Raw genomic sequence first — 15,022 nt, forward strand, 5'->3', positions numbered from 1 at the left:
GCTTCCCCAGGGCTCGGCCAGGGAGCACATGCGGTGGGATCTGCAGAGCTGGAGTGGACAGCCTGGCTGGAAACCTTCCAAGGTGGAGGACAGACAGAAGGAAAACAGCAAGAGGAAAAATAAGCCTGGAAGTGGGGGATGAGATGTGAGTGTACTGTATAAAAGGAGACAAAAAAACCCCCCAAGATGATTGGTAGCGTGGTTGGATAAATGCAGGTAGCACTGATCTCTGCAAGGATGGGGAAAACAGGACAGAAAATGGGAGTAGTAGCTCAAATACCAACAAAAAAGGCTCTGGATACGTGCCTGTATACAATCACCCCAAAAGTGTCTGCCTTCAAAGCATGTTTTGAAAGTAAAAGCAAAGAGTAGTGGTGAGAACTGCATTTTTTAAAAGAAAAACTAAGGTAGAGCACATGTACAGCACAAATTTGCACTGGTGCAAAACAGCAGAGATAAAGGCTAAGAAAGAGACTCTCTTTATAGCCCAGCTCATCAGCCACCCCCGCCCTCCCAGCCACACTACACTGCAGACACGAGTTTTGCCCTCATGACCTCCACAGCAGCGCTTCCCAAGGCCACGGGGACAGCTCTGCTGCCCCTAAACCCAGCCAGGATCCAGCAAACTAAGAGATTAAATTAACCCTGTGGAGCATCAGAGATGATCAGGGCAGGACGGGCTGTGGACAACCACCCTGCTCTCCCAGCAGCTTTTGGGTAAGAGGCATTTTAAAGCAAAAATTCCTCTCTTCCGAGCAGAAGGACGAGGAGCTTCAAGATTTTATGAAGGAAATCTAGGACCTGCAAAAAGAGCAGGTGATGGCCCCACAAGAACACTGTTAGACCTTGCTTCTTCCTGGAGTGTTTGGAGGGTAGGGATAGAGGTAACAGCTAATGGGCTCCTGTAAAACCTTCTTGCCTCGTGAGTAGGTGGGACAAAGATTAATTGTGTGGATTGGAAAATAAGTGGTGTATTTCAAAAGCAGGAGTCAGGTAGGGCAGAAAACCAGGTGTGGAGAAAGGACAAGGTATGAGAGCAAAGGGTGAAGGAGGAAGAGGAAGCAAAACACTGGAGGCAGCGCAAGGCATGAGCTGGGGGCAGGGAGGGGACACAGTAAATGAAAGAAGGGACAGAGCTGAAAAAGCTTTCTGGGAGGCTCGTGCTGTTATTCTTTAAGAGAGTCATTAAGGAGCCGAATGACAGCACAGTGCCAAGCACGGGCCATCCAGAACCGCTTCACTTTCTGTGCTCAGGGCATGACAGCACAGCAGAATTCCACCCCGGCTGGCCAGCCTGGTCATCAGGCATTAGTCACTGTCACACGATGACTGCAGACCATATATTATAACTAAATCCTACCATTCAGATGCAACTTGAATGAATTGCAAGGCCGAAAATCCTTATCTTTGGGGCAAAGATAAGCGTTTCCATTTGCTTATGAATGCTGGAGATTAGATTTGTTTCAGAAGTAGAGTTTTGGGGTGCAAACACTGTTTTTAAAGAAGCTGCAAGAATGACATGGGCACAGAGGACCTGCCCTGATTCCTGTGAAACAGGAGAGGAGATCAAGTATGTTAGAAGTAAAAGGAAACTGCCTCTAGAAACAGAAAACTCTGCAACAGATTTCTAATGAATATGGAAAACAAAGAAAGGCATCAAATTGAAACACAGTGCAAGGAAAGAAGTTCAGTGATCTCTGCTGGCTGGGAGAGCCATAAGGAAAATCCACAAACCCTGCTGCATCAATCCACATTCAAAAGGCTCATCCTCCCAACCACTGTGCTTCACATCTTCGTAAAAACAAGGAAACAAATGATTTTCCTCTCCCACTTGAACCAGACCCTTCCTACCTGCTCCCAAGCACTTTCTCTGAAGCCTCCAAGTCATGACTTGAATCACAGAAAGCTCCAAGCCTTGTTGTGACGGCAGTGACTAAAAGCCAAACCATCTGAAAAGCCCAGCTTCACCCTGCAGCTCCTTTCCCCTTGCTGCCCCACCTCCAGCTGGGCATTGCCAGGATTCCTCATAATTTCCCTCTCCCAAAATGCTTACGCAGGCGCTGCCGAGCCCTGGCCTGCTCCAGCCCAGAAAAAAGTTTGCTGAGCACAAAAAAGCCCTGGAAGCTGAACTCACTGCTCCTACATTCCTACTGGTCTTCCAGCCACAACTGGCACCTTGTTTCCAGGATTCACCAGGTTTTTGCTCCCCATCATCCTTCCCAACAACTCTCATCCTTTCTCACTGTGCAGATCGTGGTCTTGGACACCTTATGTTTTTCCAAGAAAGCAGGATCCATGCGTAGAGCTTCTTCCCATGGCTGCTGATCCAACACCCTGCTCCTGCCACAATAAGCTCTCACCTTGAACGTCCTGCTCACCAGTTTTTAAGAGGATTCTGACTTTGGCAATTAGTTCTGTAAATACTCTTGGGCACTGGGGAACAAGCGTGGCCCAACACAGGCTCAAAAAGGGGGAAAAACGTGTGACTTGCAATTCTTGCCTTTCCGAATCCAGCACTATAAGCAAAGCCGAGGTAAATCCAAGATAAGCGTGCTGCTCCAAGATTTCTTCTCACCAAGCCATCGACTGCTCTCCCCATGAGCTCTGCTGCAGCAGATCACTCAGGAATCCCAGTTCTGGATTAGAATCAAGTGCAATTGGTTTGTTTCAAACAAGAACTGCCAGTCCATAAACCCCCTGCACAAAGCTGCGTCTTATTGACTATTTTTAATAAATAGGGCTGGCACAGTAAAATTGAACAATTGTTAGGAACAATAAAGGAGACAGACTTTGATTACAACTATTGAGAAGCAATACAGGGATGCTTTAGGATTGAGTATTTGCTTTCCAAGGCGAGTTCTGTCGACTGAAAACAGCAACTCGGAGCAAATACTCCTTAACAAGCGGTTTGGAGCAGAGCAGAAAACAGCACTGCACAGCAAGAGAGGAACCAGACCTGTTTTTTGGGATTTTTTTTGTAGAGCAGGCAGATAGCACAGTCACCGTGGTGGTGCAGAGAAGGCAGGCAGGACTCCAAGGCGAGCCCTGCGGATGCAATGCACACAAAGAGCTGTAAATAACAGGTGAGTTGGAGGGAGAGATCTGGCAAGGTTCTCCTCACTGGTATTTGACCAGTTAGCATAGCGTTACTGGGAGTCACCTGGGTAATTCCCTGCTCAATGTGACACACAACCTCTTAGATCAGGGACCATCTGCAAATAAATCTGGACCCCAGCAGTGAGATCATCTGTCACAGTGTCTGGTGTAGCACAAAGCACCTAAGAAGGGCAGAGCGCTTTTTTTGGGGAAGGGAAGGGAATTTAGGCTTGATTTCCAAGTACGTCAGGGTTACCCACCACCCTGCCCTCGGCAGGGCTTACAAAATCCTCTGCCTGGACACAAACAGTCAAGGAGACCAAGCCTTCAGCTAAGCGCTTTGGAGAGCCGTCTCTAGGAGTGCCTATCGGGGGATTAGACACACCAGCAGGTTTGGGAATGAGGGGGAAAGGAGATAATCAGATCTGAAATTCCCATCAGTATGAAATAAGACTTAACTCAGTCGCTTGCCAACGCAGACCGACTGTTCTTTCTAATGTCTGTGACAACTCTGCTTCAAATTTCAAGCTTCTCTCAGCAGTAACTACTCCCCCATGTAGCTGTAATGGCCAGAAAGAGACTGGCTTTTATGTAACCCCAAAAGACTTGCAGAAAGGGAAGCAGCAGCCACACACACACACAGAGGGAGAACTGAGGGGAAAAAAAAAAAAATCAGCATAAGGCTCTGCTGAGTGCTCAGGGCTATATCCAAGCTCACAATGCAGCCACAGAGAAGTGGGATGCGGCAATCAGAAATGCTCCAGTTCCACGCTCAGAGAGAGACCCAGCAATCAGTGCTGCATCCGAGCAATAGGGAGCGAAATTATAGAGAAAACTGCCATGTGATGCCACAAACTACTCCATCCCGCCAGCTGTAACAAGTATTCATTCCCAAAAACGCGTCACAGGCTCATCTGTCATTACCAGCCCAGCCTGCCAGCAGCTGAGCAGGAGTCACCAGTGAAGGGCAGCTGCAGGGCTGCTTCCTTTCACAGTGGTCTATTCTCCCAAAAAACCACAGGGGAGACGGACGGGTAAAAGCCCCCTGGGTGCAGGGGAAAACATTGCCCACCATCTCTCAGCAGCCGGTGGGATGGGAAGCACAGGCTGTGTTTTCACCCACCATCACACAAAAGCTCTCCTGAACCAGGGTCTACTGAAAATCCAGGACCTTTGGGAGAACGCGCTCAGCCGATTACAAAAACCCACATCCACAAGCCCTCTGTGCATTAATAACGCACTTCAATCACCAAGCGGAGAACTTTGCAGGCCCGACCCGCCAGCGTTACAAAAGAGGCTGTTTGGGCAATAATGTGGGGTAAGAGCAGCACTGCCCTTTTCCACAGCGATGTTCTGACACTGGCAATGTCAGCCCTGGTCCTGCAGCATAACGAGGACTGTACAGTGTGGAGTCCTTGAGACAACAAGCATCCAGCCTGCTCCAATCCCACAGTAAAAATACTCCTTTTTTTTTCTCCCCTGCCTTCCCCCCCCCCTCCAGTCTGCTGGCTCTGAAAAATGCAAAAGAGGCTCAGAAAGCCATTTTCTGTGCGTTTTTTTTTGTCTGGCTCATGCATTATCATCATCATTTACTGCCCTCAAGGGGATTGCACAGGTGTGACTGAAAATTTGGCTCTTCCTTTTAAACTTTTTGTTATCAGCTTTGCTGAAGATGATCTTGCTGGAATAAATACCAGGCTGCTCTCCTGGAGAGGGACTCGATCAGAGCTGTCGTCAGAAATCAGGCTGGGGGTGGAAGGATGGGGGTATCACTAATGGGGAACATACAGATCCTCCTGGCTTCTGCTGGAGTGCTAATAGAGACAGCAGGTTGACCTAGACTTTTATTTTTTTAATTCCTAAAAAACAAACCATTGCACTAATTAATGTTTCCATTCATTTAGCTGAAAAACAAGTTAAACAAAGAGGGTCACCTGGTGTTCCTATCAATACCTGACTAGGACACAGGCAGAACAAATGCATTTAAATAAAACTCTAGAAGAGATGTGACAAGAGAAAGGCAGTTTAGCTCAATTAAAGAGAGCTGTCACAGGGATTTGATTCTCAGAATACAGAACTATTGATTAAACAGGAATTAAAGCTCTAGAACAGAAAGATTTCAAGGTCTTTGCTGTGAGGGTATACATCAGGAGAGAGAGGCAGGGCTCCTTCAGCGCCACAAGAGCTCTGGCTTTGTTGCTTCCTAGGAAACAGGAGCAGCAAAGGGAGCCGAATGCTCTCTACTAAACCTGTGAATAATTTGGGCGAGGATACAAGGTCAGTGACAACACAGAGTGGCATCACGACCGTCAATCAACAGGTAGCTTTGGTGTCCTTGCGTATTGAAAACCCACAGCAGATTCCAAAACATTTCAGGAGTATGTGGGGAGAGGTCTGGGCAGGTTTCAGTCCTAGCATCCCACAATCCTAGAACGGTTTGGGCTGGAAAGGGCCTTAAAAACCATCTCGTTCCACCCCCTGCCATGGCAGGGACACCTTCCACCATCCCAGGTTGCTCCAAGCCCTGTCCAACCTGACCTTGGACACTTCCAGGGACGGGACAGCCACAGCTGCTCTGGGCATCCTGTGCCAGGGCCTCCCCACCCTCACAGGGAAGAATTCCTTCCCAATATCCCATTTATCCCTGTCCTCTGACAGTGGGAAGCCATTCCCTCTGGCCCAAAGTCCCTCTTCAGCTCTCTTGGAGCCCCTTTAGGCACTGGAGTGCCTAAGGTCTCCCTGGGGCCTTCTCCAGGCTGGACATCCCCAGCTCTCCCAGCCTGTCCCCAGAGCAGAGGGGCTCCAGCCCTCAGAGCATCTCTGGACTTGCTTCAACAGGTCCACGTCCTTCCTGTGCTGAGCACCCCATAGCTGGAGGCAGCACTGCAGGTCACCAGGGCGCGACAGAGGGGCAGAATTTTCCAAGCCTCAAAGCCTGTAACAGCGCAGAATTCACTTCAAAGGGTCTTGACTAGAAGAGACACAGGGTAGGTGGGAAGGCAAGCAGTGCCCTTCCCACAGCTCCCCGTGGAGGTCCTGCAGGAGCCCCTGGCTGCGGGAATGCCTGAGCAGAAGCCCAGCCCGGCTGCTGAACCGAACGGCGCTGCCTCCCTCAATCCCGGCCTGAATTCCCGCTAATGAGCACAGCGGCTTTGCTTCCTCTGCTTCCCACCAGCCTCCCCAGCCAGAGGAAAGGCTTGTGCCTGTCGCACTAACAAAGCCCAACTCACAATACAGCAGCACATTCTCATTCCTGGGCAGCGCTCGGTAATTAATATGGAAAGAGAGGGTGTGCTTTTTTCCCCCTAAATGACTTATTCGTTAAGTTCGAGCATATTTTAACCTTCCTTTTCAGCAGATAAACTCTGTCTCATTTGCAGCTAAGCTCAGCCTTCCCTTCTTTGCCACACACTAAACTATTTTGATTAATGAAAGAGTAGGAACAAACCAGTTCCAAGTGTTTTCTATAGAGCTCAACTGCTCTTTCAGTTTCAACTCACGCCTAGATAATTATATCACAGCTCTGAGTGCCCCCACCCTTCTGCTGCACTTGGGGAATACTGGAAAGATAAGTCTTTTCTTAATTATTAAATGTAAATAGCTCATTAAATATAATCCAATTACTTTAATTGTAAGAAAAAGGAAGTAATTACAATATGTACATGTATTCTTGCCTGAACAGTTTTAATATCTTAAATGAATCTTCGCAGCATTAATATTTTAAGTCAACCTTTGACATAAGGGGAGAGAGGAAAAAAAAAAAGACTGACTCCCTGATGTTTTCCAGAAGCGTTATATCTGCTGGGATTTCGGTCACAAAAAACCTAGAGAATGGCCTTGAGCATCTAAATCAAAATGGTTTATAAACAGCATCTTAATAAAGTCAAAATAATACACAGGCTTTCCATTGTGGAGGGAAAAAATAAATATATAAACACAATGCCACGTGAAGAGCCTGATTATGCTTTTGGGATCTCAGGAGCCCAGCAAGATGGGCACTACTGTGAACTCGGGAGAACAGGCAGGATCCCACCACACCAGTACCAAAAGCCACCACATATCTGGGATTTTCCAGGTAGTTCTCCTTCCCTACACCTATGGTTTGTCCTGTTCAAGGATGGGAAGAGGAACCAGGGCTGGAGGAGAAGGAGCCTGCTCCAAATCTGGGATTACCCAGCTCTTCTGTGGCAGTGTCCAGTGAGGTGACCCCACAGAAATGCTGAACGCAGGGTCTGTGTGTGCACAAGCCATCTGTGCAATGCACAGGCACGGCACAGGATCCCAGGCTGCCATTTGGGATTTGCAGGCAGAGCTGCAGGAAGCTGCGAGGAGCAGTCCTCTGGTTTTGCTCAACAGCATGACAATCCCTGGACTCACTTTCTCCATCCCTGCCGCCAGCAGAACAACCTTCCAGCAGACTCCAGCAAGGCCCCACTGTTTCAATCAGCCCCCCTGGTCTGACAGAGCAGGGTCAGGTTTCAGCTTGGCTGTGGTGACAGATGCCTGTGAAATCTCCTTGGGACAGGCAGAAAAATATTCAGTTTAAACTGCAGTTGTTTCCATTTTGCATGTTCTGAGCCCAGCAGTGATCTCACCTTATGTAATCTCCAGTGCAAACTCCAGGCTCTGGACCATCCAAAACTATTTCAGGGTGTTTGAAACCATAAAACCCCAGAATGGTTGGGCTTGAAAAGGGTCTTAAAGACTAACTCGTTCCACCCCCTGCCATGGGCAGGGACACCTTCCACCATCCCAGGCTGCTCCAAACCCCGTCCAACCTGGCCTTGGACACTTTCAGAGAAGGGGCAGCCACAACTGCTCTGGGCAGCCTGTGCCAAGGCATCACCACCCTCACAGCGAAGGATTTCTTCCCAAAATCTAACCTAAACCTGCTCTTTCAGTTTGAAGCCATTCCCTGTTGTACTGTTCTCCAGGCCCTTGTCTGAAGTCCCTCTCCAGTTTTCTTGGAGCCCCTTTAGGCACTGGAAGGGGCTCTGAGGTCTCCCTGAAGCCTTCTCTTGTCCAGGTGAACATCCTCAGTTCTCCCAGCCTGTCCCCAGAGCAGAGGGGCTCCAGCCCTCAGAGCATCTCCATGGTCTCCTCTGGACTTGCTCCAGCAGCTCCATATCCTTCTTGTGTTGGGGGCCCATAGCTGGCTGCAGTACACCAGGTACCAGCGTGGAGGGGGAATCATCACTTTATTGAACTGATCTTTTTGGGAAAAGAGAGATTAGACCGTATCAGGGATGCTAAAGATGCAGACCTTTCTAGCCAAGCTTACCACAAGGTCTACAATAAGCTGCTTTATGGAAACCTCTCATGTGAAGCCAGCCCCTAGATGTAACCTCCTTGATACAATATTGAATTCTCAATAGCAACCAAAAGGCTATTTTGTGTAAGTTAATTACAGCCGTTTTTAATTTAGCTTGCAGAAGGGAAGCGGCCGGTGATTTCATGCTGCCCTAGACAGAAGGTAAAGGTTTTCCACAAGCTGTGTTTATAGCTCTATGCTTTCCTCCAGCAAAGCACCGGCTCCGCAGCTGCTGGTATTGAAAGAACAGGATCTGGGTGTGTGCATGGTTCTCTCTCGCCTGGTTGGGTTTTTTTGCAGCTGCAAGGCCAAACCCATACGAGTGCGTGTGTGCTTTTTCTTACGGTGACAAAGGCAGGGTGCCTGAAAGGGAACTTGCTTCCGCTCTGGCAAGCACTCAACCAACTATTTGCTGGGCTAAGGGGTGGTCGGGGAACTTTCACCCATCCATTCAGCCAAGGCCACTATTCCCCCTCCCTCCCAATTAAATCCCATTTTTTGCACTCCATGCATGAACTGCAGCCACACCAATACATCAGATATTGAGGCTGATAGCCTCCTCTGAATGCCACTTAAAGCCCTCCAGTGCGGAGCGCTCTGAAAGCAAAGCATCGTTCATTCTTTGAGCGACAGAAAGAGACTTTTGCTATAGAGAGACCTGAAGTAAGACTCTTAAGTAGTAGGAAAAGGGCATCCAGAGAAAGAGGAAATGAGAAATTAAAACCACATTCAATCTTATTAGTGGTAATACAATAGGTCAACAAGAGTACTTTGCACAACTCCACAGCATGGGAACAATTTATGCAGAACTTGGAGCAGTGACACCAGCAAGTCTGGCGTTTACCGAAACCAGCAAATTTTGTCAGCAGTATTTTAAAGTGCCCAGTTGGGAGAGGAGAGGGCTGGAGGGGGATAGTGCCTCCATGCCTTGCAGGAGAGTACACTTAGGAGAGGAGAATGTGAAGAATACTCCCCCTCCTCTTTTTCCATCTGAAACATTTTCTCTCTCAAGGGATTTCCAGCATCTTACGAGCACAGACTCTTTGAAGTGCTGCAAAGTGGCACTGCTCATCATTTCAGTAATGATAGTAAATAAGCTCCAGTATTTTGTTGATCCTTTTCCTTTTGCTTTACAAACAAAAGGTCAGAGTCATTAGCCCAGTTTGATGAGCGGGGAGAAATGGAGGCTTGGAAGAGGCAGGTCGCTCTGGAACATCATTGGGAACATCAGTGAATAAAGAAGACAAATCGCAGGACTTAGAGGGACAGCCGCACTGGATCATCCAGCCTCCAGATACCCCAGGTACTCTCTCCATCACGGCCAGGTACCAGATGCAGCAAGAGAAGAGCATGGGAACAACGCGAGCACAGAGCAAGAGCTCTCCCTGCTTTTCCGTGCTGCAGCACCCCATTGCACCCTAAGACCATGTGGAAACAAACACTATCATTTAACCGTCCTTCATGGATTGCTCTTCCATAAACCAATCTGATCAGTTCCTGAACTCATCTGAACAATGCATCCATGAGATCCTGGGGCAGCAAATCCCGTATTTATCATGTTAGGTGAAAAGACGCTTCCTTTTATGCCATTCACTTCAAAATTAGGGGATTTTAATCTCAAATCTGTGTGTGGCTTTGCTTCACAAAGGAGTTGTTCAAATAAATTCATCACCCTTCATATAAAACAAGCCCCTTCTGAGCAGAAGGCTTGCATCTTCAAGGCCAGGTTGGATGGGACTTGGAGCAACCTGGTCTACGGAAGCTGTCCCTGCCACTGGCACAGGGGTGGAACGAGATCAGCTTTAAGGTCCCTTCCAACCAAACTGTTCTGGGTTCTATGATCAAACACAAGAGAAGCGCTCAGTTCTTATGGAGCATTTTCAGTATAAACCAAACTAATAACTCATGGTTTAGGTTTGATTTACAGCAGCAGTGAGAACAAACCAGTTTTAGTGGCCAGCTCTGTGTCTGACCCATTCTGGACTGTGCACTGCTTCCAACAGTAATGCAGGAGAACCCAAACCTCACAAACAAGTCACCAGTGACCTGGGAACAGCTCACCTGAAGCAGTGACACAGCAACAGCCTCCTGGGCAGAACTTCCAGTCCTCAAGAACCTATGCCAACTGCTGCTGCCTCACAGGCATCTCCCGCCTTCCTCTGTCAGCATCACAGCACCCCTTAAAGCACCACTTCTCCCCAAAAAGAGTCTGGGATACTGCAGTGGAAGAGGAGTCGACACAGAAGGCACTGAAGGAACAGAGCAGGTCACCACTGACCCATTTGTGAGAAACCCATGGAGCTTCCTGGTGCTTTAAATTCCTTCATCAAAGCCCCTGGCAGATGCATACTTGAGATATCTGAGCTCCACCACTTCTCCAGTAGCAACCTAACACCAGAGAGCTTTCCCACAATTTCAGGAATTAGGGCAGGATCTAGACAAACTATTTCCCAGGTCCATTACTGTGGGGAAGGAGCTGGGATGGAGAGAATGTGATTAACAGCTCACGCTGCTTGCTCGAGAAAATAACATGGAAGTCCACATTTAAGTTCCTCTGGGAAGGGACCTCCCCTCCTACTGCCCTCCAGGCAGGGAAAAAAATATCCTGCAAACCTTCAGATGGAAAAAGAAATGCCATATAAATGAGAATTAGGCCTGAATCTGACCACCTTCTACCAAGCACTCCCTTCACAGTGAAGCTTGATCTGCCTCCCCTCCTCAAAAAAGAACCAACACGTCGTTTTATTACATAGAGTTGCAAAAATACAAAAGGAAGTAAATGCCACCAGGGTGGTTCTGTTCTGAGCAGTCATTTGCTTATTACCCAGAAGCCATTGCCACACGCCTTTTTTTAATCCTGTGTTTATAAATACCTAAAGTATTTAAATAAATGTTAATCTGCGGTAACTAAGGCCCTGATCTCACAAATATTTATCCTTGCACAGTGAGAATAAACACTCAAATACACAAATTTCTTACTACAGCTCCCATTTCAGCCAGAGTGTTGTTGAAAACAGTAACACACCAGAAGACAGTCTGGGAAAATAGCTGCATTTTGCCTTCCTGAGTTTTCACGGTGAGTCAGTTTTGGGTTGTTTCCTGTGCATTTGCTGTAGAAACTGTACAAAGGAGCAAGGGCAGAGCTGAGCCACCAGACAGGGCCCGTTGTGGCTGTTGGAACCCTCAGAAGGAGCTTTTGGCAGTGTTTTTTCCTGGTGTCCCATTCTGTACGAGGACAGCAGGAACTTTATCCACAGCACATGCAAACACAATCGCTATTCAATCCCTTTCCTGGTTTGTGACTGACTCACGAGCAACGTATTTTGCTCAGCTGAATGACCAAGGGCTCAGTATTATCACCAAACCAAGCAGAGGCAAACCCCAAACCTTGCATTTAAAGTTATTAAATATTTTGAGTCCAGAAAACCCACAGAGAGAAACTATCTAGAAGGATTAAAGCCAAGTCTTAACACTTGCTGAAATCTTCTGTATTACAATCTGTCAAAGAAAACCTGATTTTTTAAAAAACATTAATCCTACTAACCTTTGTTCTTCTATCACCACAAAAATATAAAAAAATAAACCCAGGAGAGGGATTTGTTGCTGTAACTTTATGCACATGAGGCAATCACTGAAGTTTTAACCCCTCCACCCACATGCCGCGATTATCTAACCTTGGTGAATGAAATCAACTTTTCCTAGACCAGCCCTGAAGAATGAGATATATTCAAAGCACGCTGAGAAACTGGGTTGGGACTGATCAGAAGGGTTGTATTCCTTGTCATGAATCACTGTCTGCAAATACCTTCTGAGTTGTAACTCACAAAAATACACCATTTCTGTGTGGTGTGTCACATTAGTCATAGGGAAACCAGTTTTATACTGGCATGAGCCATCAGAAAGGTTTTATTTCTTTAAATTAAAATAATGGAATTTGGGACATTTACTTTTTGATCTCATTACCAGACAAGACAAAAAAATATCACTGTTCTTTTTAAAACCAATGGAAAATAGTTTAGGGAAAAGTTTACAGAGTTCACCCCTGGAAGTTTATCCTCTTACAATCCACACTTAGAAAGCTTCACCTCATCTCAGGTGGGCTACAAGGGAGCTGCTTTAAAGCTTCAGGCTTTAAATCATGCAGAAATCAAGGCTTTGGACGGTAAATCCCAGAAAGTCTGATCCCACCATCAGCAACACACCCAGGAATAACAGTGACAACTGCAGCTTGAGCCAGGATCAGTGTCAGGCGGCTCTCGCAAGCTCAGGTCACGCTCTGTCACTCAAACTTCATGTTTTGAAGCACATTCCTTAAAAAGAAACAAAACCCCCAAAGTGCACAGAACTTTGCGCCTGGTGCGCTCTGCCCCACTGCTGGGACAGCGCTCCTGCCTGGCTCTGGATGCGAGAGTCACTCCCTGGATGTGCTGGCTGTGCTCTCGTGGGGAGATATTGGCTCTGGTTTGTTTTTAACTCAGTCTGGGATTAAACTACGAGTCGGTTTCTATGGCAAAACCCACTCAAGGTCAGTAAGGGACAAATCGGAACGAAAAGTGTCGCAACGCAGCCTTTTGAATTCCTGCAGTGTTTAGCAGCAACTGATTCTGCAGATGTTGAAAATGGGTGGAAAACATAACTACTGCCCTTCCTCATGTGACTGAGTGTGCAAGACTCGGTACTTCCCATAAAGTGGGACTTCCCAGGTCTGTGGAAAGTGCCTCTGCCCATGGCAGGGGTGGAATGAGATAGTCTTTAAGGTCCCTTCCAATCCAAACCATTCCGTGATTCTATAAAAGCAACATTTTTGCATCAGTTTTGTCTCAGGGAAGCACATCTCTACCCCTCATTTGGCTTCCAACATCTTTTCATTTCAACTTCTCCCTCTCACGAGTCTTCAGGAAAGACACAAAAGTGTGAGGGTTACAGAGAGCTCCATCAATTATGACTCTGCCTGCAGCTGATGTATTTAACAGAAGATTTTTTTAATCATTATTAACAGAATTTCATGTCCACCAGCATCTGCAGTGCTGAAAGATTTAAGACTTTCAATGTTTCCTAGTGCTGTATTTCCAGCATTAGCACATCCCTTAGCCCCACCAGTGCTCTGACCCATGGAGAGGTGCCCAATTCTGTTGTTGCTACTGAAGAAAGCAAAACAGCAATGCCAAATGTGAAACTCTGTCAGGGAAATAAAAAATCCTACCACAGGGACGTCCTTGAGGTCAAGTGACAGCTAACAGGGAGAAGCTGCATTCCTTACCTTTCTCCAGACTACGTGTCTCCCAAAGTAACCCCAACACTAACCTAAATGCTGGTGAGGTACAACCACAAGGACATTCCCTAATAGCTTATTTCTTGTCTAGAAGAAATATGGTCTGAGGCCACCAGGAGGTCAGTGCACTAAACCAAACTATCCGACCGTATCCCAAGCCTTTTCTCAGGGGAAAAAAAAAAATCCCAAAGCACGCTACAGCACCCACAGGGGGTCACACCAAGTAGTTTTAGATTTTACGCGCTGTGGATGGTTCATAGCCGAGGGGGTGACACACACAACTTAAAGTGTTCCCAGACAGATCGAGGGGTGCACCCAGGAGTGGGACTAGAAGACAGGCAGGAGGGAGAAGTTTCCTTCAATAAGGGCCCCCAGCTCCCACCCGGACACACTTTGGATACGGACACAGACACGTTTTCACAAGTCCCAATGTCAAACTCAGGCAGCAAATGCCGGGAAAGGGAGGGACCCCCTCTGCTCGCCCAGCAGAGCCCCACTGCTCCCCCCTAAAAGGGACCAAGCAGCACCCCCTTGTCTCCTGAGTGCCCAAGCGTTCCCCGCTATGCCAGACCTCTGTGACAACCCCAGCACAGCACACACCGGCCAGGCCTCAGGAGAGCCCCGCAGGCGACATTTCCTTCACCCAGCACGGGGCTCTGAGCACCCCCGGGCAGCCCGCCCCAATTCCCCACAGGCCAGCCCGGCCCAGGCACACACCCCGCACCAAACCGCGGCCCCCGGGAAGGCATGCGGAAGTGTCAGCCCGGGAATGGAGTCCCAGACCGGGACAGACCCCCCCAAACCCCCTCCCAGGACCGCAGGAGCTCTGTCTCACTATGTGGCAGGAAACACCGCCCGCCTCAACCTAACAGCTCACTATTTGGCAAGGGCCTTGCGGCCCACTCCAGCGCCTCCGCCTCTTTCCCCCAGGACGAGACGGCCCGGGGGGGCTGGGGAGGCCCGCTCGCCCCTCTCGCACTCACCCTGTCCACGGCTGTCCCCTCCGGGCCCCTGGACTCACTATCACCAGGGCGGGCCGGCCCGCCCGTCCGCCATTCCACGACTCCCCCTCCCTGCCCCGACGGGCCCTCGCCCCGCCTCCCCCCCGCCGCCGCGCCATTGGCGGCCCGCCCGGAGATGCTGCCGCGCTATTGGCTGCGGCTCTCTGTCCATCAAAGCCGGCCTACGCCGCTTTCGTACGAACCTGGCGCAGCGGAAGAACCGCACCCAAGCCGGCCGCGCAAAGAGAGTAAACAGGGAGGAGTGTACCATGAGGGGAGATAGACGGGGGGAACCCTGGCCAGTCTGGGGACAGATTACGGGGGCAGAGGGGAGAACCGCGC

The 15,022-nt window shown here is 48.6% G+C and overlaps 1 protein-coding gene across 2 annotated transcripts in view; it reads right to left on the reverse strand.

Moving 5' to 3' along the window:
- The window catches only part of WASF2 (WASP family member 2), a 32,224-nt gene extending 17,459 nt beyond the window's left edge, over positions 1-14,765 (reverse strand). The window contains exons 1-2 of one of the 2 annotated variants that reach the window (XM_032132339.1): positions 14,663-14,761; positions 2,492-2,636 (exon numbers count right to left, since the gene is read on the reverse strand). The gene's annotated coding sequence lies outside the window, so the exon portion shown is untranslated. Of the gene's footprint in view, positions 1-2,491; positions 2,637-14,662 lie in introns of both variants that reach the window. The other variant, XM_032132338.1, reaches the window with a different exon arrangement.
- Between the last annotated feature and the right edge of the window lie 257 nt (positions 14,766-15,022).

This window comes from Corvus moneduloides, chromosome 23 (genome assembly GCF_009650955.1).
Source record: "Corvus moneduloides isolate bCorMon1 chromosome 23, bCorMon1.pri, whole genome shotgun sequence".
Lineage (NCBI taxonomy): Eukaryota > Metazoa > Chordata > Aves > Passeriformes > Corvidae > Corvus > Corvus moneduloides.